The sequence below is a fragment of the Plecotus auritus genome (genome assembly GCF_963455305.1).
Source record: "Plecotus auritus genome assembly, chromosome: X".
Taxonomy (NCBI): Eukaryota; Metazoa; Chordata; class Mammalia; order Chiroptera; family Vespertilionidae; genus Plecotus; species Plecotus auritus.
In genome coordinates, this window is record NC_137784.1 from 60,849,905 (window position 1) to 60,877,407 (window position 27,503).

At 40.9% G+C, this 27,503-nt stretch overlaps 1 pseudogene across 1 annotated transcript; it reads right to left on the reverse strand.

The window, feature by feature from the left end:
- Positions 1–4,724: 4,724 nt before the first annotated feature.
- Positions 4,725–27,268, reverse strand: LOC308240143 (ferritin heavy chain-like; annotated as a pseudogene). The gene is made up of 2 exons: positions 27,008–27,268; positions 4,725–5,346 (listed from the first exon to the last, which is right to left on the reverse strand). The product of its transcript is annotated as a ferritin heavy chain-like (transcript).
- Positions 27,269–27,503: the final 235 nt, after the last annotated feature.

The window sequence follows — 27,503 nt, forward strand, 5'->3', positions numbered from 1 at the left end:
AGTTTGCCGACCACTGGGATAGGGGCTTAATCACAAGGAACAACAACAGCCTGTAATTATTGGAATCGAGAGTCTAGGTCAGTAGTCGGCAAACTCATTAGTCAACAGAGCGGCAAACCCTGGCTCGCGAGCCGCATGTGGCTGGCGATCTGCAGATTGCCGACCACTGGTGTAGAGAAATGTGATAGATATCTTGGAGTTAATTTTGTATCCTGCTACATTGCCGAATTCATTTATTAAGTATACTAATATTTTTATGGTGTGTTTTGGGTTTTCTTTGTACAGTATCATATCATCTGTGAATAAGGACAGTTTTACTTTTTCTTTTCCAAGTTGGATGCCTTTTATTTCTTCTTCTTGTCTAATTGCAGTGGCTAGTACTTCCAGTACTATATTGAACAGGAGTGGTGAGAGTGGGCATCCCTGTTCTTAGGGGAAATGGTTTTAGTTTTTGTCCATTGAGTATGATGTTGGCTGTGAGTTTGTCACATATGGCTTTTATCATGTTGAGGTATGGTCCTTCCATTCCCATCTTGCTGACAGTGTTTATCAAGAAAGGGTGCTGAATTTTGTCAAATGCGTTTTCTGCATCAATTAATATGACTATGTGATTTTTATCTCTCAATTTATTTATGTGATGTATCACGTTTATTGATTTGCGGATATTGTACCATCCTTGCATCCCAAGGATAAAACCTACTTGGTCATGATGTATGATCTTTCTGATGTACTGCTGGATCCAATTGCTAGAATTTTGTTGAGGATTTTGGCATCTATATTCATAAGGGATATTGGCCTGTAATTCTCTTTTATTGTGTTGTCTTTATCTGGTTTTGGTATTAGGGTGATTTTGGCTTCATAGAATGAGATTGGAAGTGTTCCTTCCTCTTGAATTTTTTGGAATAGTCTTAGGAGGATAGGTTTTATTTCTTCCTTGAATGTTTGGTAAAACTCCCCTATGAAGCCATCTGGCCCCGTGTTGTTGTTTGCTGGAAGCTTTTTGATGACTGCTTCAATTTCTTCCATGGTTTTCGGCCTATTCAGGTTTTTAGATTCTTCCTGATTTACTTTTGGAAGGTTATATCTTTCTAGGAATATGTCCATTTCCTCCAGGTTGTCTATTTTGTTGGAATAGAGTTGTTCATAGTATTTTTTAACAGTCCTTTGTATTTCTGTGGTATCTGTTGTTATTTTGCTTCTTTCATTTCTGATTTTGTTTATTTGGGTCCTCTCTCTTTGCTTCTTAGTGAGCCTGGCTAGAGGTTCATCAATCTTGTTTAGCCTTTATTATTTCCTTCCTTCTGGATACTGTGAGCTTTTCTTGTTGCTCTCTTTCTAGATATTTAAGTTGCAAGGTTAGATAATTGATTACCAATTTTTCTTGTTTTTTGAGGTAGGCCTGTAGAGCTATGAACTTCTCTCTCAGGACTGCTTTCATTGTGTCCATACATTTTGGATTGTTGTGTTTTCATTGTCATTTGTTTCCAGGATGCTTTTTATTTCTTTTTTTTTTTATCTCTTTGGTAACCCAATCATTGTTTAATATCATGCTATTTAACTTCCAAGTGTTTGATTTTTTTCATTGTTTTTATTGTAGTTGATTTCTAGTTTTATGCCATTGTGATCTGAGAACATGCTTGATATGATTTCTATCTTCTTGGAATTGAAGAGACTTTGCCTGTGTCCTAATATGTGATCTATCTTTGAAAATGACCCATGTGCACTGGAGAAGAATGTATATTCCATGGCTTTGGGGTGAAATGTTCTGAAGATGTCAATTAAGTCCATCTGATCTAGTGAGTCATTTAGAATTGCTGTTTCTTTGCTAAATTTTTTGTTTAGAGGATTTATCCAGTGGTGTCAGTGAGGTATTCAAGTCCCCTACTATGACTGTATTGGTATCTATCTCTCCCTTGATATCTTCCAGAAGTTGTTTTATGTATTTGGGTGCTCCTGTGTTGGGTGCATATATGTTTACTAAAGTTATATCTTCTTGGTGAATTCTCCCTTTAGTATTATGTAGTGGCCTTCCTTATCTCTTGTTATGGCCTTCACTTTGAGGCTTATTTTGTCAGATATAAGTATTGCAACCCCAGCTTTTTTTTCATTTCCATTTGCCTGAAATTTTTTTTTCCATCCCTTTATTCTCAGTCTATGTGAATCCTTTGTTCTGAGGTGGGTCTCTTGCAGACAGCAAATATATGGGTCATGTTTTCTTATCCATTCAGCTACCCTCTGTCTTTTGATTGGAGCATTTAATCATTTACGTTTAATGTTATTATTGTTAATACTTGTTTGTCCTCATTTTTATGCTTAATGTTTGTGTTTCTTCTTGCCTTTCTGTTTCTTCTTTTTACAGCAGTCCCTTTAGCATTTCATGCATTGCTGGCTTGGTGGTAATAAACTCTCTTCACCCTTTTTTGTCTGTGAAGCTCCTGATTCCACCTTTAATTTTGAATTATAGCCTTGCTGGTTATAGTATTCTTGGATTCAGTCCCTTGCTTTGCATCACTTTGTATATTTTATTCCATAAGCATTATTCTGAATTCTTTCTCTGATATGTTACTAGTCTCAATTTCATTTAACTCCCTTTCTGGTAATTCCTCTTTTTCTTTCCTTTGGGGATTGCTTTTTTATCTTCCCATGTGTCGCAGTAATGTTTTAATTGCAGCTCCATTTGCTTTGCTACCCAGATTCTTTTGGGGATGGTGGTACTGCTGTGATCTCTCAAGTTTCCTCAGCTTGGTAATCTAGCATAGCTCCCTATTTGAGCTATTTGGGTTCTCTTGATGTAGGCCTGCACACTTGAAATGCGCTACTGCAGGTTTGGAAGTCAGCAGCTGTAAAGGGGGGTGTCCCAATTTTTGCTGTCTTGTACCTTTGGTTGGAATTGCGTGTGCCTAGCGGGGATTTACAGTGACACCCAGGAACCATCTGTTGGGGTGGTGGGGCTCGGGGGGCCTGTGCTCTGGAAAACGTGACTGTGGTGTCCAGAGTTCTGTAGTTTTGGGCTGGGCAGACTCAGCTTTTGCTGCTGCCGCTGTGGTTGGATACACACACCCCCAGTGGCAGCTCACAGGGGCACCCACGGTCCATTTGCCAGCAGGGTGTACTGACGCACTCTGACGGGCCCTGGCACTGAAGCCATGGGATTGCAGTGTCTGTGGGCAGGTATCCCAGAAGAGGGAATTCAGCGTTTCTAGAGCCCAGCAGTGCACCCCTGTTTGTATAAGTGCATGCCCAGCAGGGGCTCACAGCAACGCCCAAGGGCTGCCTGTGGATGGATGGGCTTGGGAGGCCTGCACACTGGAAAAGCGTGTGACTGTAGTGTCCAGAGTTCTGAAGCTGTGGGGTGGTAAGACTCAGTTTTTGCTGCTGCACCTGTGGTTGGCTAGGCATGCGCTCCCAGTGGTGGCTCACAGGGGCACCCGTGGTGCATTTGCCAGTGCAGCTCACTAAAGCACTCTAAAGGGCCCTGGCACTGAAGCCACGTAATTGAGGCATCTGTGGGCAGGTGTCCAGGATGAGTGAATTCAGAATTTCTACTTCAGGAGGGAGTGTGTCTCTGTTTGTCCAAGATCGCAAGCAGCCGGGGATCACAGTGGCTCCCCAGAGCCCCCTGTGGATAGATGTTCTCAGGGGGCCTGCTCCTTGGAACTGTGCAACTCTGGAAGTGCCTTTGAAGGCTCAGAGCTCTGACGCACTCTGAGGGGCCCTGGCACTGAAGTTGTGCAGCAGCTCCCCAGAGCGCCCTGTGGATAGATGGGCTCAGGGGGCCTGCTCCTTGGAAATGCATGACTGTGGCAGTGCCTTTGCCATCGCAGAGCTCTGATGCACTCTGAGGGTCCCTGGCACAGCTGGGTTGTCTGTGGGAAGTTATTCAGGAAGAGGGAATTCAGAATTTCTAATGCAGTGTAGCTTGCCCTTGTCTGTACAGAATCACACCCAGTGGGGGTTCACAGTAGCTCCCAAAAGCTGCCTGTGGAATGGTGTGCCCTGGGAGTCTGCACACTGGAAACGAATGGATGTGGTGTCTGGATGTCTGCCACTGGGGAGGGGGGAAGTTGCATTTACTGCTGTGGGAGCAGTGCACTTTTGTAGGTGGAGGTCCCAGGGTCCTCGGGTCTGTGAGTGGGGCAGCAGGATTTTGGCTGGAGTGGCTGCCAGGTCGGGGGCAGTGTCCAAGGCCTGTCTGGGTGGTGGTGCTGATGAGTTCCTAGAAGAGCCCGCTCTCCCCTTCAAGATGGTATGGGCTCTGTGCAGAGTCCCGCAGTTCGGGGAGTGCCCACAGTGGTGGTAGTCTTTCCCTGTCCAAGAGAGTCTGGTCGGCCAGCCCCTACTGCTCCTGCTGGATTTAACTGTCTCTCACTCCCTCACACACACACCACACACATACACACACTCTCCTTTCATCCCCTCACTCACTCCCAACCTCTCCTTCACCTCTGTCCTGCCAGCCATCATCTTTTTTTCTCTGTACCACCATTTGTAATCCAATCATCTGCTGGATACATTTTAAAAACTTAAAAGGTGAGGGTTTTGCACAAAGAAATACAAAGAAAGACTTTAATTTATTTAAGAAACAATAACTTTATTTGAAGAAACCATAAAACTTGAACATAAAAACTTAAGTGAACTTTTTGCAAGGTCAATATGGTAATATGCATGCTCAGCATGGTGACCAGGGGAAGTCACCCCATGGCTATGAGGAACGCAGTCCAGTCTCAGTTTTTGCTGGGACCCAGGGTGAGCTTGTCAAAGATATGTTCTGCCAGGCTGGATTCCAGAGCTCCCATCTTGGGTAGGTTGATGATATGGTCCCCCAACTCTTCGATGAACTTCACCTTCTCGCCAGGTAGTAAAGCTTCAGGAAGTTACACACATGGGCATCCTTCTTCTCGGTGGTCAACTGGTGCAGATTGAGCAGGCTCTGGTTCACTCTCTTCATCAGGTGCAGGGCGCACTCCATGGCGCTCAGGCCACTCTCCCAGTTCTCTTCCTCAGGCTTGCTGATGTTGCGCAGGCAGATAAGGCCCCTGCGCTGGTTCTGCACCCACATCAGCTTCTCCGCATGTTCCCTCTCCTTGTTTGACTGTGGAAGGAAGAACTGGCTGAAGTGATTCAAGGCCACATCATCACGATCAAAGTAAAAGGCCACAGAAGATACATGTAGGAGGTATGGAGCTCCAGGTTTATCTGGTTGTTAATGGCAGCTTTGCATTCGGGGTGGTAGTTTTGTCGCACAGATGAGAGTGTAGGGATCGCCAAGGCTAGCAGCACGGGTGTGGGGGTGGGGCCCCAAGACCAAGGCAGCGTGGACACTGGAGCTGGAGCTATGGGGTCAGCCTTGGAGTGTCCCAGGAGTGAGTGAGCAACCAATGTGGCCAGAGAGGGTTGTGCTGTTTTCCAGTGTTAGGCTACAGGCAGTTGACAATTGGCTCTGAGTTAGTACCTGAAGACAGAAAATGGGACTGGAAGATGGGAGATAGAGCAGTTACTTGTGAGTGTTGAGATAGAGGGGAGAGGGAAAAGGGGGGGATAATGCCTTACTGAGGCAGGTGGGGAGGGAAATAGGGAGGCCATAAGGGGGGCTCAAGTGGGCAGTGAACCATGGACATGTGCCAGGTTCCATCATAGCCTGGATGAGGCAGGGAAAATCTACCCTGAGCACCAGACATTTGACGTTTTAAATTTTGCAATAATATTTCAATCTTGCAGGAACTTTATCTGTCCTCTAGTTGTTTCCTTCTGTGGTCAACATTTTTTATTTTATTTTATAAATCCATTTTCTTCCCTTAAAATTCTGACAATATGAATTTGAATTTTTGGTAAAATTCTCTTTTGTTTCCTGTATTTTATGTGGGTCTCTCCCCCCCGCCACCCCGAAATGAAGTAGTTCTGTGTGTTCATTGTGGTCTTCTCCTGTACCTTCCTCAGACATCTGGAAAACCTTTGTTCATTTATATTTATGGATAAAAGACTTATTTGATCAACCTAGGTAATTAGTATGCATCTGATCTAGAATTGTGATTTCCATTTCACTACTAGACTTCTGTTCCAAATGGCCAGGTGGAGTGTGTCAGTTATTCAGTGTTTTTTTGTTTTGTTTTGTTTTTCCTTTGGGGATACATGGCATGGAGGTTACAGGTACCAAAACAAGTATGATATTTCTGACCTTGGAAGACTAGTGCTTTTTTTCTTCTTTGTAGATGTTTCCTATAGTTTCCCTTCTCTCCAGGTCTGCTATTATCTTATATTCATTCACTGTCTTAGAATGTAGTTTAGTATGATTAAAGGGGTACAAAACTACAGGTGTTTACTGTCCTATGTAAGTAGGGGTGGGGAGGGTTAGAGCTGAGCAAGGTAAAACAGATCTGCAGTTCACAGAGTAGCTCTTTAATCTCACAGTTGACCAAGGACCCTCGTTGCAATTTCATTTACTGCTCTTAAGGTTTCTCTGAATGTGCCCAGGTTTTTTATTGCAAATGTGTCAAGTTCTCTGAATTAACCATTCTTATAGCCTCTGCTTATCCTGTCTTTAAAGAATGCCTCACAATTTCTGGTCTCATGATGGCATCCTTTCTTGTGTGTGTGTGTATGTATATGTGTGCAGATAATTGTGTTTAGTTTACCAACATGATTCAGTTACCTTTTTAAACTATTTTTTTCTTTTTTTAACTTTATTGTTGAATGTATTACATAAGTCCCCTTTTCCCGCATTGACCTCTTCTAGCCCACTCCCACCTCCCTCCAGGCCCCCATCAACCCACTGTCTGTGTCCACCAGTTATGCATATATGCATACAAGTTCATTGATTGATCTCTTCCCACCCACCCTCTCCTGCCTTCCTTCTGAGGTTCAACAGTCTGTTCCATACTTCTATGTCATTAGGTCTATTTTTCATCATCAGTTTATTTTGTTCTTAAATTCATTTATGAGTGAGGTCATGTGATACTTATCTTTCTCTGACTAGCTTATTTCACTTAGCATAATGCTCTCCAGGTTCATCAAGGCTGTTGCAAATGGTAAGAGTTATTTTTTAACTACTTAAAAATAAAATAACCACTTTCTGAATAGTCAATACAATAGCAGATTTCAAAAAACCTCAGAGTTCTCTTGCAGACAACCATTGGGTATTATTTGTTATAATCAGGAAAAGAAAAAGAATTAAAAAGAAGAGATCATAGTCATGTTAGGAAGAATCATAGAGTGAAGAAACTTTAGAAACATATTCCTTAGTAGCACATTATTTTTGGACATAGAACATTTACCAAGATAAACCATATTCTGGGATTCCACACAAGGTTCAATAAATATAATGTTGTTCATATAATGCGAGAAATGTTCTCTGATCACAGTGAAATTCGATTAGAAATCATTAACATAAAGATATCTAAAAACACTCAAATAATTGGAAGCTATTGATACATTTTCAAACAACACAAACATTGAAAAATAAATTATGAAAACAAAAGCACAGCCTATCAACATTTGTAGGTTAAAGCAGTACTTGCATGTCAATTCATAGTACTAAATTCCTATATTAGAAAAGAAAGGTCTCAAATCCATTATTTGTCTAACTTTTTATTTTATTTTATTTTATTTTCTTCTTCACATGAAGTTTTATTTATTTTTTAAATTTATTTATTTTTTTAATTGTTTGAAGTATTACAAATAGTAATACATATGTCTCCTTTTTTTTCCCCCATTGACTTCCCCCCGGCCTCCCCTTCCCCCCAGTACATGCCTTTACCTGCCCCCCCCCCCAGTGTTTTTTATCCATTGGTTATGCTTATATGCATGCGTACAAGTCCTTTGATTGATCTCCTACAGCCACCGCCCCCCCAACCGCAACCTCCTCTGCCTTCCCACAGTAGTTTGACAGGCTGTTCAATGCTTTTTTGCCTCTGTATCTATTTTTTCCCCATTTCATTTTTTTAAAAAAATCTTGCCTCTGCAGACTAGAAATAAACATATAATAACAAAAAATGATTGAGTCCCAATTTCCATGTCCAACAGTTCTGAGTCCCCGTTTCAATGTCAAACAGTTCCTTAAGTGTACATGTCAGCAATGATATCTGGATGGTGGGCACATGGTGGCAATGCAGGTCCGACCCTCTCTGGTTTGGTCCTAGGCAAGCTGCTGCATCGCACAGCTGCTGACTGCTAGCGTGACAAGGTGTCGTCAGCGTCTTCCATCTCTGGACTGTTTCTCCTCTTGTCTTTGTGGTTGGAGCAGACCTGTCAATTCCTCTCTGTTGCAGGAATCCACATGGTCTTGGAGTTGTTTTCTGAAAATATACAAACATATTCTCGACCAAAAGTTAATAAAGGAATCTTTTCTATATAATTGATTTGGGATCCTTTTTATTTTTGCCCAAACGATTTTCCTTTGTCTTATTTAGACACCATGTGTGTTTTTCATGGGTGTCTTGCTGTTAGCATTACAAATGAAAACTAATTTTGTAAAGTAAAAGTTTTCTAGATGTAATTTACTTATAGGATATTTTTCCTTACATGATATTACCCTTCTATCCCCCCTATTTTGATTAATGGAGGCTTTTGTAACTTTTATAATGCAGTCTTGATAACTTTAAATTTTAATTTTTTGCACAAAAATATGACTGCTTTAGTTTCATTGCATGTTTAGGAATTTTACCCTGAGATGAACTACCAATAGAAATATTAGTTACCACATTAGGAACGGCTTTTTGTCCAGTACAATTAAATTTTCTTGAATATTCACTTATTTCAATTAGCCTATTTAAATTAATCTGAAAACTTGATTATTATTTTACTGTCAAATTTAATACTCTACCAAAAATCTTAATTTACCCTGTAAATATTAGTGGAAAGGATTATTTGCATTCTTGAGTAGGCCCTGAGCATTCCTGGTGCTAGGCTGGATTTAGATATAGGGCAGCTGCTGTCGGCCAAGTCTCTGTCTGTTACCTGGGTCCCAATTCGAGCTGGGCCAAGTCACTGTCTGTCACCTGTGTCCCGATCTGAGCTGGGCGTGGGAAGCAAAGCAGCCATGGGGGCAGGAGACCTCCCTCAGACGGGGTGAGGTTTCAGGCCCCTGCAAGGTTGGGGGGGTGAGGGTCTGTGCCCCACCTCTGTTGATCCCCAAGTTCTCTCCTGATGGGCCCTCTGCAACTGTGCCTGTCTTAGGTTGTTCCTTCCCTGAGGAATCTTACCCATCTCTGGCTAACCAGTCATCCTCCGGGGCCAAGCAGGGTGATGTGAGGTTCAGTTCTGTCTCCTTGGTAGCCTATGGCCCCGTGGCCTCCACGCCCAGTACCTGCCTTGGGATCCCCTGGCCTGCTGGCGGGGCCTCAGCACTGATCACATATCTCGGGGAGCTCAGGTTTCTTCTCCAGGGAGGGCCCAGCTCACATGATTGGGTGAGAGACAGATCCATTGTACCAGCCACCACGAGGCTTCAAGCTCAGCATGAACAGAAAGCTTAGGCAACAGCTGAGGGCAATTGGATTGTGAGAAGAGGGTCCCTCTTGGCACAAAAGGCAAGAGGGGTCAATATAGAATGCTCAAGTGCCTTCCCAGCACCTTTATTTCTTCTGAAAGGGATTATATCCTTTCATGTCCTTTTTTTTTTTTTTTTTAATTGCTGCCAAACATTCCAAGAATTAGTTTGTAAGTTTGTTTGGGATAATTGTACAATATGCTGTTGTAAAATATCTAAAATTTAATGACATTGTAGAATAATATCATGTAAGGATATTCTTTGCTCTAGGCCATGGCAATTAAATTTCAAACTGGCTGTCAGTTTCTTTTTGTAACCTTATATAAACTTTGTCAGGGAGGCAAAAACACAAGTTATTCCCCCATAACCCCCCACCCCCTACTTATGTCCCACCCCCTTGTTGTCTGTGTCCATTGATTAGGCTCATATGCATGCACACAAGTCCCTTGGTTGATCTCTCCCCTTTACCCCCACCCTCCCCTACCTTCCCTGTGGTATGACATGCTGTTTGACGTTTCTCAGTCTCTGGATTTGTTCTTGTTCATCATTTTATGCCTTTCATTATATTCCACAAATGAGTGAGATCATGTGATACTTATCTTTCTCTGCCTGGCTTATTTCACTTAACATAATACTCTCCATCTCCATCCATGTTGTTGCAAATGATAGGAACTCCTTCTTTTTTACCGCAGCATAGTATTCCATTGTGTAGATATACCACAGTTTTTTAATACACTCATCTGCTGATGGGCATTTAGGCTGTTTCCAAATCTTAGCTATGGTGAATTGTGCTGCTATGAACATAGGGGTGCATATATTCTTTCTGATTCGTGTTTCTAGTTTCTTGGGATATAGTCCTAGAAGTGGGATCACTGGGTCAAAAGGGAGTTTCATTTTTAGTTTTTTGAGGAAACTCCATACTGTTCTCCACAGTGGCTGCACCAGTCTGCATTCCCACCAGCAGTGCACGAGGGTTCCTTTTTGTCCACATCCTCACCAGCACTTGTCATTTGTTGATTTGTTGATAATAGCAAATCTGACAGGTGTGAGATGGCACCGATTTTTTGTTTTGATTTGCATCTCTCTGATGATTAGTGACTTTGAGCAGGTTTTTATATGTCTCTTGGCCTTCCTTCTGTCTTCTTTTGAAAAGTGTCTATTTAGATCAGTTGCCCATTTTTTGATTGGGTTGTTTATCTTCTTTTTGTTGAGTGGCATGAGTTCCCTGTAAATGTTGGAGATTAAACCCTTATCATTGATATCATTGGCAAATATGTTCTCCCATGCAGTGGGCTTTCTTGTTGTTTTATTGATGGTTTCCTTTGCTGTGCAAAAGCTTTTTATTTTGATGTAGTCCCATTTGTTTATTTTCTCTTTAGTCTCCATTGCCCTAGGAGCAGTATCAGTGAAGAAGTTCCTTCAGCATATGTCTGAGATTTTTCTGCCTGTGGATTCCTCTAGTATTTTTATCGTTTCCTGTCTTATGTTTAAGTCCTTTATCCATTTTGAGTTTATTTTTGTGTATGGTGTAAGTTGGTGATCTAGCTTCATTTTTTTGCATGTGTCTGTGCAATTTTCCCAACACCATTTGTTGAAGAGACTGTCTTGACTCCATTGTATGTTTGTGCCTCCTTTGTCAAATATTAATTAAGCATAGTGATTTGGGTCAATTTCTGGGTTCTCTATTCTATTCCATTGATCTATATGTCTGTTCTTGTGCCAGTACCAGGCTGTTTTAAGAACAGTGTCTTTGTAATACATCTTGATATCTGGTGTTGATATCCCACCTACTTTGTGATTCTTTCTCAGGATTGCTGCAGCTATTCTGGGTCTTTTTTTATTCCAGATAAATTTTTGGAAAGTTCGTTCTAGGTCTGTGAAATATGTCTTTGGTATTTTAATGGGAAGTGCATTGAATTTATAGATTGCTCTGGGTAGTATGGACATTTTGATGATGTTGATTCTACCAATCCATGAACATGGTATGTTCTTCCATCTGTTTATGTCTTCCTCTATCTCTTTTTTCAGTGTCATGTAGTTTTCCGTGTATAGGTCTTTTACCTCCTTTGTTAAGTTTATTCCTAGGTATCTTAATTTTTTTGGTGCGATGGTAAATGGGATTGCTTTAGTCTCTCTTTCTGTAAGATCATTATTGGTATATAGAAATGCCATAGATTTCTTGGCATTAATTTTGTATCCTGCTACATTGCCGAATTCATTTATTAAGTCTAGTAATTTTTTGATGGAGTCTTTAGGGTTTTCTATGTACAGTATCATGTCATCTGCGAATAAGGACAGTTTTACTTCTTCTTTTCCAATTTGGATGCCTTTTATTTCTTCTTCTTGTCTGATTGCAATGGCTAGTACTTCCAGCACTATATTGAACAGGAGTGGTGAGAGTGGGCATTCCTGTCTTGTTCCTGTTCTTAGGGGAAATTGTTTTAGTTTTTGCCCATTGAGTATGATGTTGGCTGTGGGTTTGTCATATATGGCTTTTATTATGTTTAGGTATGATCCTTCTATTCCCACCTTGCTGAGTGTTTTTATCAAGAAAGGGTGTTGGATTTTGTCAAATGCTTTTTCTGCATCAATTGATATGACTATGTGGTTTTTATCTCTCAATTTGTTTATGTGATGTATCACGTTCATTGATTTGCGAATATTGTACCATCCTTGCATCCCTGGGATAAATCCTACTTGGTCATGGTGTATGATCTTTCTGATGTACTGCTGGATTCGATTTGCTAGAATTTTGTTGAGGATTTTGGCATCTATATTCATGAGGGATATTGGCCTGTAATTCTCTTTCATTGTGTTATCTTTATCTGGTTTTAGTATTAGGGTGATGCTGGCTTCATAGAAGGAGCTTGGAAGTGTTCCTTCCTCTTGAATTTTCTGAAATAGTCTGAGGAGGATAGGTTTTAGTTCTTCCTTGAATGTTTGGTAAAACTCCCCTGTGAAGCCGTCTGGCCCCGGGCTTTGGTTTGCTGGGAGCTTTTTGATGACTGCTTCAATTTCTTCCATAGTTATTGGCCTATTGAGATTTTTAGAATCTTCCTGAGTGAGTTTTGGAAGGTTGTATTTTTCTAGGAATGTGTCCATTTCCCCCAGGTTGTGTAGTTTGTTAGAATAGAGTTGTTCATAGTATTTTTTAACAATCCTTTGTATTTCGGTGGGGTCTGTTGTTATTTCACCTCTTTCATTTCTGATTTTGTTTATTTGGGTCCTCTCTTATTGCTTCTTGTTGAGCCTGGCTAGAGGTTCATCAATCTTGTTTATCCTTTTGAAGAACCAGCTCCTGGTTTTGTTATTCTTTTGTATTGTTTTTTTCATCTCTATGTCATTCATTTCTACTTTGATCTTTATTATGTCCTTCCTTCTGCTCACTGTGGGCTTTTCTTGTTGCTCTCTTTCTAATTCTTTGAGTTGTTGAGTTAGATCATTTATTAGCATTTTTTCTTGTTTTTTGAGGTAGGCCTGTAGAGCTATAAACTTCCCTCTCAGGACTGCTTTCATTGTTTTTCATAGCAATTGCATTGTTGTGTTTTTATTGTCATTAGTCTCCAGGATGTTTTTAATTTCTTCTTTGATCTCGTTGCTCACCCAATCATTGTTTAATAGCATGCTATTCAGCTTCCATGTGTTTGAATTTTTTGGAATGTTTTTATTATAGTTTATTTCTAATATTATGCCATTGTGGTCTGAGAAAATGCTTGATATGATTTCAATCATTTTAAATTTGGGGAGACTTTGCTTGTGACCCAGTATGTGATCTATTTTTGAAAATGTCCCATGTGCACTTGAGAAGAACGTGTATTTCATGGCTTTGGGGTGAAATGCTCTGAAGATGTCAATTAGGTCCATTTGATCTAGTGCATCATTTAGAATTGCTGTTTCTTTGCTGATTTTTTGTCTATAGGATTTATCCAGTGATGTCAGTGGTGTATTAAAGTCTCCTACTATGATTGTATTGTTGTCAGTCTATCCCTTGGTGTCTTCCAGGAGTTTTTTTATGTATTTGGGCGCTCCTGCATTGGGTGCATATAAGTTTACCAGAGTTATATCTTCTTGTTGAATTGCTCCCTTTAGTATTATGTAGTGGCCTTCCTTATTTCTTGTTATGGCCTTTACTTTGAGGTCTATTTTATCAGATATAAGTATTGCAACCACAGCTTTTTTCTCATTTCCATTTGCTTGAAAAATGTTTTTCCATCCCTTCACTCTCAGTCTGTGTGAATCCTTTGCTTTCAGGTGGGTCTCTTGTAGACAGCAAATATATGGATCATGTTTTCTTATCCATTCAGCTTCCCTATGTCTTTTGAATGGTGCATTTAATCCATTTACGTTTAATGTTATTATTGACAAGTACATGTTTGTTGTCATATTTTTCCTTAGTGTTTGTGTTTCTTTTTGCCTTTCTCTTTCTTCTTTTTACAGCAGTCCCTTTAGCATTTCTTGCATTGCTGGCTTGGTAGTGATAAACTCTCTTAGCCCTTTTTTGTCTGTGAAGCTCCTGATTCCACCTTCAATTTTGAATGATAGCCTTGCTGGGTATAGTATTCTTGGATTCAGACCCTTGCTTTGCATCACTTTGTATATTTCATTCCATTCCCTTCTGGCCTGGTGTGTTTCTGTTGAGAAATCCATTGATATTCTAATAGGAGATCCCTTGTAGGTAACTTTCTGTCTCTCTCTGGCAGCCTTTAAGATTCTTACTTTGTCATTGGTGTTCGCCAATTTTATTATGATGTGTCTTGGTGTTGGTCTTTTGGGGTTCAACTTTTTTGGGACTCCATGTACTTCTTGGACTTGCATAGTTTTTTTCTTGCCAATATTAGGGAAGTTTTCTGTCATTATTTCTTCAAATAGGTTTTCTATTCCTTGCTTCTCTTCCTCTCCTTCTGGTATCCCTATTATTCTAATATTGTTTCGTTTTGTGTTGTCCCACAGCTCCCTTAGGCTCTCCTCTTGCTTTTTAAGTCTTCTTTCCAGTTGCTGCTGTGTTTGTGTGTTATTTCCTACCTTGTCTTCTAATTCGCTGATGCGGTCCTCAGCCTCTTCTAGTCTACTGTTTAAGCCTTCTAATGTGTTCTTTATTGAAGCTATGTCGTTCTTCATCTCCTCTTGGTTTCTTTTCATGTTGGTGACATTCTCATTCAGCTCCTTATAGTTCTCATTGAGTTGTGTGTATTTGTCATTGAGTTGTGTGTATTTGTCATCCATCCATTTAAACATACTTATAACCATTACTCTGAATTCTTTCTCTGTTAAGCTGCTAGCTTCAATTTCATTTAATTCCCTTTCTGGTGATTCCTCTTTTTCTTTCCTTTGGAAGTTGCTTTTGTGTCTCCCCATGTTTTCCTGTAATGTTTTAATTGTAGATCCAATTGCTTTGCTACCTAGGTTCTTTTGGTGATGGTGCTACTGGTGTAATCTCTCAGTTCTCCTGGGCTTGGTAATCTATTGTAGCTCCCTACTTGAGCTATTTGGGTTTTCTTGATATAGGCCTGCAAGCTTGAGAGGCACAACTTCCGTGTCTAGAAGTCAGCAGCCGTGAAGGGGAGTATCCCAATTTTTGCTGTCTTGCACCCTTAATTGAAATCACGCGTGCCCAGTGGGGACTCACAGTGGCACCAAGGAACTGTCTGTTGGGGTGATGTGGCTCAGGGGGCCTGCCCTCTGGACAGGTATGACTGTGATGCCCAGAGTTCTGTAGTTATGGGGTGGGTAGACTCAGCTTTCGCTGCTGCACCTGTGATGGATAGGCGCTTACTCCCAGTGGCGGCTCACAGGAGCACCCGCAGTAAGTTCGCCAGCGAGGCCCACTGAAGCACTCTGAAGGGCCCTGGCGGTGTAGCTGTGTAATTGAGGTTCCTAGCTTCTAAAGATATCTCTTTAGGGCAGATCCTATGGCCTTTGGTAGTATTCAGGTTCCATGGTGTTATTCAGGATGAGATCTGGGTGTGGCTATATTGGTTGCCTGGAGACTGGAGGGAGGGGCTATCTCTCAGAAGGAAATGGTGACAGGGCTTAGATATGACTCAGCACCAGACTCGCTTCCACCTTTCCTGGACTGTCTGCTGCCTACACTCCCCAGATTCCACAAGCCTACCCCTTCTTCTGCACCTCTGCCATAGGTAAGTGTCTTTATCCTAAAGATCCTACGAACTAGGTTTAGTGGAGAAAGGCACAGGCCCCAGCGCGAGGAGGGACCACGTCTCTGCAAGTTCCTCTCTTGCCGGCACTGTGCTGTCCGGCAGCTCTTCAGGGCTGCCTTTGAGCTTAGATCCCAAATCCAGGCTCCAAAGTCTACAATCCCCTACCTCCCGCAGTCCCTTGGACCCCCCCCCCTTTTTTTTTTCCAGTCAGATGCTTTGCCTGTCCTCAGGGACGTGGCTTAGCGCCATGTAGTTTCTCCCCAACCTTCTGGGAACAGAGGTCTGGCAGAATCTACTGCCTAGATCTTTGATTTTACCTTTATCGGGGGATCTCTGCCCTTCCCAGCTGCAAACTGTCTCACCAGCTGCGCCTCCTTCACCAATTTGGGCTGGATTCCACTCGTTTCAGCTGCTCCCTCTATTTGCTCCGGGACAAGGCTCAGGACACATCCGTCTATTCTGCTGCCATTTTGTCTCCCCCTCCACCCCTGGACATTTAAGGTCGCCTAAAATGCTGCTTGCAATCTTCAGCCCCTATACTCATTCCAATCCATTCCTGGCTGCGTCGCTAGCCGGAGACCGAAGAGGGACGGGAAGATCAGGGATTTCGCCAGTTTGGATCCTTGGCCTATTCCACACTTTCCCCCCCATTAAATCCAGAACCCGTGACATGATAATCAAGAAAAAGATCCCAGTTCCGCTCCTGACCTTCAATTTTGAATGATAGCCTTGCTTTGCATCATTTTGTGTACTTCATTTGATTACCTTCTGGCCTGATGTGTTTCTGGTAATAAATCAGTTGATAGTCTAATGGGAGACCCCTTATAGGTAACTTTCTGTCTCTCTGTGGCAGCCTTTAAGATTCTTTCTTTGTTGTTGCTGTTTGCCAATTTAATTATTATGTGTCTGTGTAGGTCTTTTTGGCTTCATCTTGTTTGGGACTCTGTGCGCTTCTTAAACTTGTGTGAGTTTTTTTTCTTCCCAATATCAGGGAAGTTTTCTGTTAGTATTTCTTCAAACAGGTTTTCTATTCCTTCTAAGTTTCCTATCCTTCTGGCAGCCCTATTACGCAGATGTTGTTTTGTTTCATGTTGTGCAAAGCTCCCTTAGGCTCTCCTCCTGCTTTATAAGTGCTTTTCCCAGTTGCTGCTCTACTTGGGTGTTTTTTCCTACCTTGTCTTCTACATCTCTGATGTGGTCCTTGGCTTCTTCTAGTCTAGTGTTGATAATTTTCATTGTGTTATTTATTCCAATTTTGTCACTCTTCATTTACTCCTGGTTCTTCTTCATTTCTTCTTGATTCTTACTCATGTTGTTGAATTTGTCTTCCATCCTTTTCAGCGTCCTTATGACCATTGCTCTGGATTCTTTCTCTGACAAATTGCTTGCCTCCATATTGTTTACTTCTTATTCTGGTAATTCCTCCTTATCTTTCATATGGGGGCTGTTTCATTGTCTCCCAATTTTTGCTCTTCTCAGTGTGTCTGGTTATGTGGCCCGCTCTCTACCATGTTAAACGAAAGACACAAAATATAACTCAACAAGAAACAACACTGAGGGAAAAAACACACGAATGTATTCACAACACTGATAACCCCAATAAAAGTGACCACCATGGAAAAGAGAATTAGGGGAGAGAAAAGAGCACAAAAATTATGTTGAGAAAAGGAAAAAAGGTAAGAGAGGAAAGAAAAAGAAGAAAAAAGAAGGGAAAAATATACATATATGGGGATAAAACTCCACAAAACAAAGAAATAAACCAAAAGCACAAACAACAGACACCCCGAACAAAATAGGGGAACTGAATCTTTAGAGGAAGAGATTATTTCCAGAAAGTAAGGTAAAGGAATTGAATTAATGGCTGAATTGCCACGGTTCAATATAAAGGAGGAAGAAAGAGAATGAGTGGATAGAAGAAAAGTAAAAAATACAAATAATCAATAAATCAAATAAATTGACAAAAAATGTCCCTTTTAATCTATCTATCTATCTATCTATCTATCTATCTATCTATCTATCTCCATCTATTTTTTGGAAAAGAAGAATAGAGTAGAGAGCAAATAGGTTTGAGTTTGGTGAGTGAAACTAGTTAAGCAATTAGGAGAAGAAGAAAGCAAGAGAGGAGAGGAAAAACAATAGTATAAAAAATGGCTATCAAAGAAAAAGAAAAGAGAAGGGTGCATGGACTTGGAGCAGGGGAAAGGAAATTAGATATATGAGTAAACCAACAGATTCTACTATAATAGTAATGCGTCGATAAAGCAGATAAAGACGATCAATTTTTAACAAGGGGTTAAAAGAAAGGAGAGAGAAAAACTAAATCAGGAACAGGAGAAGAGAAACAGGATGAAAAAGGGATAAATGAGAAAGAAAAGGTTGGCAGAAAAGAAAAAAATTAGATAAAGTAAAATAACGATGAAAAATAAAAATAGATTGAAGAACACCAATCCATAAAAATAAAAGGTTTAAAAATAAATAAAATAAAGAAAAAAAATAATTTTCCTTTAAGTAAAAGATAAAAAATAAAAAAGTGAAGTAGTGAAGTGTCATTCGCTTCAGCTGAGTTTTAATGCCCCATGGGCGCTGGTTTAAGACCCCTCTCTACTGTTCCATCTGACACTTGCGAGTTTCCTGTTAGGTAGTCAACACTGTGTTGAAGTTCCCAGCAATCCACTGCTCCTCTGTATCTATCTCCACAGCCTTGGTTTCAGGCAGGCAGGACCAATCTTCCCGCTTTGCTTTTATGCCTGCTTTCAGTCGTATTTACACAGTGTCTATTTCTGACATGGTCTCTAGGTGGGGGTGTTTCTATGTTAGTTCTGGGACCAAATGGCCCCTCAGCCCAGTCCCCAAGGGCTCCCTAGGGGTATTCAGATTCCTTGTTCCCCAGCAGAGCTCAAGGCTAGATGTGGCTGTGCTAGTTGCCCTGCAGGTGCTGCCATGAGAGGCTGGCACTTCAGAAGAAAAATGGCTGTTTAGGATTGGAGGGACCAGAATGTCCCAGAGCTGGATTCCTGGTCACCTCTACCTATCTTGCTCCCCAGCCTCCACAAAACTGCACCTCCACCTGCACTGCAGCCTTGGTGAGTGTTTGTAATTGAAAGATCCTATGTACTGGGTTTAGCAAGTAAAATCAAGGAAAATATAAATGCAGAGCACTCGCACAGCTACACAGCTCTCTCCTGCCGGCGCTGCGCGGCCAATGCAGAACTTCCAGCTGCCTTTCTGGGTGCAGCCTCCAATGGCTGTGGACTGAGATCTAGATTCCCTGGCTGCCAGAAGCCCTGTGGATCCCCTTCCACAGATGAATATTACACATGTCACCAAGGGATGCAGACTTGGTGCAGCACAGTTTCCTTTTGACATTTTCATCCCAGTAGTCAGGCTTCTCTCTCTCTAGCCCAGATCCCTGATAGTACCTTTCTCCAGGCCACCTCTGACCTTTCCGCCCATGGATTGTCTCCCCAGCTGTGTTTAATTCACCAGTGTTATCTGATTCAGCTGTTTCTTCTGTCTGCTCCATGAGAAGGCTCAGGACACATCGGCCTACTCAGCCACCATTTTGTCTTGCTCCAGAAAAACTTTTTAGGAGCCCACAGCCAGGGAGGCTGGAGTCTTGGTGTTCGTGGGTTCACGGCCAAGGCAGCAGGTCCCAGGTAGGTGTAGCTGTAGGGTCCCAGGTTGTGCTCAAGAGCACCCTGTGTGGAGGTGAGGCTGAGCTCCCAGTCACAGCAGCTCTCCCCTTCAAGATGGCATGGCCTCTGCAGTAGAGCTACCTACCCCGGGGAGGGATTGTAGTGGTTGCAGAGGCTACCTGGCTAGGGGAGCATGGTCCACAAGCCCCCAAAAGGCCTGCAGGATCTAACTGTCCCTCACTCACACACTCACATGCCCCACACGTCCACACACTCCCCTTTCGCTCCCTCACTCACTGACACTCTCTTCTTCACTGCCATCCTGTCGGCCTCCATCTTGAAGACCCAGATCTCTTGTTATTTTGATGATGGTTTCTTTTGCCATATGATGGCTTTTTATTTTCATATAGTCCCATTTTTTTTTCTTCTTAGTTTCCATTATCCTAGGAGATAGATCAGTAAGCATATTGCTATAAGAGATGTATGATAGTTTAGTACCTATAGTTTCTTCTAGGACTTTTATTGTTTCACATCTTACATTTAAGACTTTTATCCATTTTGAGTTTATTCTTGTGTATGGTGTAAGTTGGTGGTCTAGTTTCATTTTTTTTTGCATGTACCTGTCCAATTTTCCCAATATCATTTATTAAAAAGACTGTTTCTGCTCCAATATATACTCTTGCCTCCTTTGAAAATATTAATTGAGCATAGTGGTTTGGGTCCATTTCTAGATTCTCTGTTCTGTTCCATTTATCTATATGCCTGCTCTAGTGCCAGTTCCAGGGTGTTGTGAGTACAGTGGCTTTGTAGTATAACTTGATATCTCGTATTGTGACTCCTCCAACTTTGTTCTTTGTTCTAAAGATTGCTGCATTTATTCGGGTCTTTTTTGGTATAATATAAATTTTTGGAGTGTTTATTCTAGGTCTGTGAAATAGGCTGTTGGTATTTTAATAGGGATTACATTGAATATGTAGATTGCTTTGGGTAGTATGGACATTTTAATGATGTTGATTCTACCAATCCATGAAAATGATATATTCTTCCATTTGTTTATATCTTCCTTTGTCTCTTTTTTCAACATCCTGTAGTTTTCAAGTACATTTTTTTTTTACATCCTTGGTTAAATTTATTCCTAGATATCTTAATATTTTTTGCAATGGTAAATTGGAATTTTTTTTTAGTTTCTTTTTCTGAGAGTTCACTATTGGTCTATAAAAATGCTATGGATTTTTTTAAAATATATTTTATTGATTTTTTTTACAGAAAGAAAGGGAGAGGGATAGAGAGTTAGAAACATCGATGGGAGAGGAACATGGATCAGCTGCCTCCTGCACACCTCCTACTGGGGATGTGCCTGCAACCAAGATACATGCCCTTGACCGGCATCGAACCTGGGACCTTTCAGTCCGCAGGCCGACGCTCTATCCACTGAGCCAAGCTGGTTAGGGCAACTATGGATTTTTTTGATGTTTATTTTGTATCCTATTATGTTTCCAAATTCATTTGTTAAATGTAGTTTTTTGGTGGAGTCTTCATGTTTCTATGTACATCATCATGTCATCTGTGAATAATGAGAATTTTACTTCCTCCTTTCAAATTTGGATTCTTTTTATTTATTCTTCTTGTCTTATCACTATGGTAGAGACTTCCAGAACTATGTGGAACAAGAGTGGTGAAAGGTATCACCCTATATTATTCCTATTCTTAGGGGAAATGGTTTTAGTTTTTGCCCATTGAATATGATGTTGGCTGGAGGTTTGTCATATATGGCCTTTATTATGTTGAGATATGTACCCTCTATTCCCATTTGCTGAGAGTTTTTATCCAAAAAGGTGCTGGATTTTGTGAAATGCTTTTTCTGCATTGATTGATATGATCATAGGATTTTTGTCTTGCAATCTGTTTATGTGCTGTATCACATTTATTGATTTGGGAATATTGTACCAGCCTTGCATCCCTGGAATAAATTCCCACTTGGTCATGCTGTATAATCTTTTTAATGTATTGCTGGGTCATATTTGCTAAAATGCTATTGATGATTTTAGTGTCCATGTTCACCAGGGATATTGGCTTGTAGTTCTCTTTCTTTGTCTTATCTTTATCTGGTTTTGGGATTAAAGTGATGCTGGCCTTGTAGAAAGAGTTTGGAAGTTTTCCTTCAACTTGATTTTTTTTGGAGTAGATTGAGAAGCAGAGGTGTTAGTTCTTCGAATATTTGGTAAAACTGTCCTGTGAACAATCTGGACCAGGGTTTTTCTTTGCTGGGAGTGTTTTTTATTATTATTATTACTGCTTTAATTTCATCAGTAGTTACCAGCCTATTCAGGTTTTCTGACTCTTCCTGATTGAGTTTTGAAAAGTTGTATTTTTCTAGAAATATATACAGTTTGTCCAGGTTGTCCTGTTTGCTGGAATAAAGTCATTCATAGTATTTTATTACAATCTTTGTTTTTCCATGGGGTAAGTTGTTACTTTACCTCTTTCATTTCTGATTTTGTTCATTTGGGTCCTCTTTTTTTGTTTCCTGGTGAGCCAGGGTAGAGGTCCATCAATCTTGTGTATCCTTTTAAAGAACCAGCTCTTGGTTCTATTGATCTTTTGTATTATTTTTTGTTTGCTTGCTTTTCTTATGGGTTTGTTTTTTGGTCTTTATGTCATTTATTTCCACTCTGATCTTTATTATTTCCTTTCTTCTACTTGTTCTGGGTTTTTCATGTTGGTCTCTTTCTAATTCTTTAAGTTGTAGTGTTATGTAACTTATTACCAGTTTTTCTTGTTTTTTGAAGTAGGCCTTTAGTGCTAGGAACTTACCTCTCAGGACTGATTTCACTGTGGCCCATAAGTTTTGGAATGTTTTGTATTCATTTCCATTTGTTTCCAGAATGTTTTTTATTTCTTCTTTTATATATTTGGCAACCCATTCATTGTTTAATAGCATGCTATTTAGCCTCCAGGTATTTGATTGTTTCTGAGTATTTTTCTTGTAGCTGATTTCTAATTTTATACTATTTTGGTTTGAGAAGTTTGCAATCTCCTTGAATTTTTAGAGACGTAGTTTGTGTCCTAAAATTTGCTCTGTCTTTGCAAATGTCCCATGTGAACTTGAGAAGAATGTTTATTACTTAGCTTTGGGGTCGAATGTTCTGAAGATATCAATTAATTCCATCTGTTCTAGAGTGTCATTTAGGATTGCTGTTTCCTGGTTGATTTTTTTTCTTGAAGATTTATGCAGTGATGTCATTGCAATATTAAAGACCCCCTACTGTGATCGTATTGCTGTTGATCTCTCCCTTGATACCATCTAGAATTTGTTTTTATATATTTAGATGCTCCTGTATTAGGTGCATATATGTTTACCAGATTTATAGCCTCTTGTTGCAATGATCCTTTTAGCGTTATGAAGTGGCCTTCCTAACCTCTCATTCTGGCCTTCACTTTGAGATCTGTTTTGTCAGATGTAAGTATTACTACCCCAGCCTTTTTTTTATTTTAGTCTCTATTTAACTGAAAAATTTCTTTCTGTCCCTTCACTTTCAGTCTGTGTGAGTCCTCTGTTCTAAAGTGTGTCTCTTATAGACAGTACTAGAGGCCCAGTGCATAAATTCATGCATGGGTGGAGTCTGGCCAGCCCGGCCTCAATCAGGGTGGATTGGGGCTGGGCCTGTAGGGAGGAGGAGATGGCAGGAAGTTGGCTGGCTGGCCTGCCCTGATTGGGGCCTGATCAGGTCCAGGCCGGTTGGGGGAAGGGGCTGTGGGCAATTGGATGGCAGGCCCCACCCCCGATTGGGGTTGGGGGGCCAATTGGAGGCAGGGCTGGAAATGGGGAGGGGCTATGGGCAGTGAGCCGGCTGGCCCCACCCCCAAAAGGGGTAGGGGTTGCCAATTGGGGTCCAACAGCCTGGGGAAGGGGCCATGGGTTGTTGGCTGGCTGGCCCTGCCCCTGATTGGGGTGGGGGGGCCAATCTGTGGTGGGGCTTGGCAGGGGGAGGGGCTGTAGGAAGTTGGCTGGCCAGCCCCACCTCCTATTGGGGTGGGGGGTGCGATCAGGGGTGGGGCAGCCAGGGAGAGGGGCTACGAGGTTGGATGGCTGGCCCCACCCCCTGATCAGGCCCATTTGCTGGCCACAGTGGGCATCATAGCAACTGGTCATTATGGACATTATGGCCATTAAGGTCGCTGGCTTTATATATATATAGATATATATGGATCATGTTTTCTTATCCATTCAGCTACCCTATGTCTTTTAATTGGAGCATTCAATCCATTTACGTTTAAGGTTATTATTAATAGGTGTTTGTTAACATTTTTATTCTTTATGCCTGTGTTCCTTCTTATCTTTCAAGTTTTTTCTTTTTACAACAGTCCCTTTAACATTTCTTGCATTGCTGGCTTTGTGATAACAAACTGCCTTAGCCTTTTTTTTTTTTTTTTGTCTTTTTTGTCTGTGCAGCTCCTGATTTCACCTTCAATTTGGAATTATAGCCTTGCAGGATATAGTATTCTTGGATTCAGTCCCTTGCTTTGCATCACTTTGTATACTTCATTCCATTCCCTTCTGGCCTTATGTGTTTCTGTTAACAAATCAGTTGATAGTTTAATGGGAGATCCCTTGTAGGTAACTTTTTGTCTCTCTCTGGCAGCCTTTAAGATTCTTACTTTGTTGTTTGCCAGTTTAATTGTGATGTGTCTTGCTGTCGGTCTTTTTGGGTTCATCTTGTTTGAGACTCTGTGTGCTTCTTGTACTTGTGTGACTTTTTTCTTCCCAAAGTCAGGGAAATTTTTTGTCATTATTCCTTCTAACAGGTTTTCTATTCTTTGCTCAGCTTCCTCACCTTCTGGCACTTCTGTTATGCTGATGTTGTTTCATTTTGTGTTGTCCCAGAGCTCCCTTCAACTCTCTTCCTGCTTTTTAATTTTATTTTCCAGCTGCTGCTCTGCTTGGATGTTTATTTCTATCTTGTCTTCTAACTCACTGATTCGGTCCTCAGCTTCTTCTAGTCTACTGTTGAGACCTTCCATTGTGTTCTTTATTGCAGCTATGTCATTCTTTATCTCCTTTTTTTTTCTTACTCATGTTTGGTGAACTTTGTATCCAGATTTTGAGCATCCTTATAACCATTACTCTGAATTCTTTTTCTGATGAATTGCTTATCTCTTTTTTGTTTAGTTCATTTTCTAATGTATCCTCATTTTCTTTCATTTAGGGGTTGTTTCTTTGTCTCCCCACTTTTGCTGTTCTTTGTAATTGTTTCTATGTATTAGATCAAACTGCTATGCCACCCAGATTTTTTGAATTGGTCTTATGTAGTAGATGTTTGGTGGGGCACAGTGGTGTAGTCTCTCAGGTCTCCAGGGCTGGGTATTCTAAGGAGGCCCCCTACTTGAGATATTTGGGTTCTCCTGATGTAGTTGAGACTTGAATGTTATTGTCCTATTCGTTGATTGAGTCTCCTTTCAGGGTGTCTGATTATGTTGCTTGCTCCCTACCATGTTGTGCCAACTGTTGTGGAGGCGCTGAATGAACAGCACAAAATACAACACAAGAAGATCCAACACAGAAGGAACAGAACACAAATGTACACAAGACACCTATAACCCCAATAAAAGCGACCACCAGAGGAATGAGAATTAGGAAAAAGAAAATATAAGATATAAAAATTCTAAATAAAGATGTTACTAAAACAAATCTTCATGACCATGTTGTCAACACTGTTTACTTAAGAAGAAATATGTACCATAAATAGCCTCATAAAATGAGTTTGGGAGTCTACCCTCCTCTTGAATTTTTTGGAATAATTTGAGAATAATAGGTGTTAGTTCTTTGAATGTTTGGTAAAATTCATCTGGGAAGCCATCTGGTTCAGGAAATTTGTTTTTTGGGAATTTTTCTTTCTTTGTTTGTTTGTTTGTTTGTTTTTCTGCTTCAATTTCATTAGTTGTAATCTGTCTGTTCAGTTTTTCAGTTTCTTCCTGGTTCAGTTTTTGAGGATTGTTTGTTTCTTGGAATTTATTTCTTTCATATTGTCTAATTTGTTGGCATATAGTTGTAATATTTTCTTATGCTACTTATTACATACCTCAAATACAGATATTATATCAGGCTCAGTCTAGTGGGTAGATGATAACGGCCCATTTGGCATAAATAATACCTACTGTGTATGAATTAGTTAACATAGAAGGATTGACACTGCTGTCTATAGAAAGGCCTCCTTTAGAGTTTTGACATTGGGCCTGGTATCTGGAAACTTTGATTTGGAGAGTCTTTCCACTTTCCCTAATCGATAAAAGTGTCTCATTGTGCCAAGACTATGTAAACAGCACAGTTTATGCTAAACACATGTTTTCTTTCTGTGTATATGAAGTCTTGGTACTTGCTAAGCCAAAGGTGCCTACATGCCCAGCCCCCAGTACAAACTTGAAACACTGAGTCTATAAAGACCTCTGTGGCCTCAGAGTTATCTACATGATAGTTCTACTTGGACCTCTACTAGACATCTCAGGTTTTACATAGTTCCCACCCTTCTCCCCAAGATATGCCCCTTACCAAAAGTCCCCAAATTAATAAATAGTACAACCATTAACCCAGGTATTGAATTCTAAACACAAGAACCAAGATTATTTCTCATTCTTTGCCTCTTGTCCATAAGTAAATCTTGCTAGCTCATCCAGTCCATCTGGAATTTGTCTATATTTCTTCATTTTCTCAGTCACCAGCACAGTTCAAGCCACCATTGTCTTTCACCTGGACCTGTTACAAGATCTCTTAACTGGTCTCCCAGCTTCAGCTTTCCCTTACCGTCTACATTCTTCAAAGAACTGAGTCACTGACAATATTCTGAGGACTTTATCTACTTACTATTCAATATCAGAAATTTTACCCCCAGCCTTGACCTTGTATTTTTCAGTTTTTCTATTGGGGTTTGGTATACCGTGTTACTTTAATGGAAGAAAGACTGCAATTGAAGCAAATAACTATGTTTGGATGTTTTATAAGGGCAATATGCATGTCCAGCATGGTAACCATGGGAAGTCACTCCCATGTCTATGTGAAAGCCAGCTTAAGTCTCAGCTATCAAGATCAGTATTGCTCGGGATGAATTTGCCAAAGAGGTATTATGCCAACATGGCTTCTGAGGTCTCCTTCTTGTTACCCAGATAATGTTAAAAAAAAAACAACATTTGCATATTTTAGTAAACTAAAAAATTTCAGGTAAAATGTAAGAACCCTCTATTTTAATCCCTGCCCAATCCCATTCTATTCACTCTTTCTCCAGAAACAAGCACCCCTAAGATTTTAAGGCCATGTTTTATACTTTTACCATCAACATTTATCCATATTCACCAGGGCCCAAGACTATCCACCTCAGCCCACCCCACCTCCTTATACCACATTGTTTTTAGGGGCAAGATTAATTTTGTTTTCCAGGGTTCCCCAGAACACCTCCTCCTTCCATCCAGGGAACCACAGAATAACTCCTTCTTCCATCAATAGAGATTCTGAGCTGCATGTAATTGGGGCATGGGTGGGTGGATACTCCTGGATACGTTTTAAAAACTTAAATGATGAGGGGTTTTGCACAAATGAATCAAAGAAAGACTTTCATTTATTTAAGAACCAGTAACTTTATTTGAAGAAATGGTAAAACTTTTCATTAAAAATTAAGTGAACATTTTGCAAGTTCAATATAGTAACATGCATGATCAGCATGGTGACCAGGGGAAGTCACTCCATGGCTATGAGGAAGGCAGTCCAGGCTCAGTTCTTTGCCAGCACCGAGGGTGAGCTTGTCAAAGAGGTATGCTGCCAGGCCAGATGTCGGGGCTCCCATCTTGCACAGGTGGGTGATATGGTCCCCCAACTCTTTGATGAACTTCACCTGTTCCTGCAGGTAGTGACTCTCCAGGAAGTGGCATAGGTGGGCATCCTTCTTCTCGGTGGCCAGCTGGTGCAGATTGAGCAAGCTCTGCTTCACTCTCTTGCCAGGCATCTAGCAAACTCCATGGCCCTCAGACTGCTTTCCCATTCATCCTGCTATGGCCTGTGGATGTCCTCCAGGAGGAGGCAGCCCCCGCCCCCTCACTGGTTCTGCAGCCACACCAGCCTCTTGGCCTGCTCCCTCTCCTTGATAGACCACTGCCGGAAAACTGGATGTAGTGATTCAAGGCCATGTCATCATAATCAAAGTAAAAGGCCATGTACATGTACACATAAGCAGCGTAAAG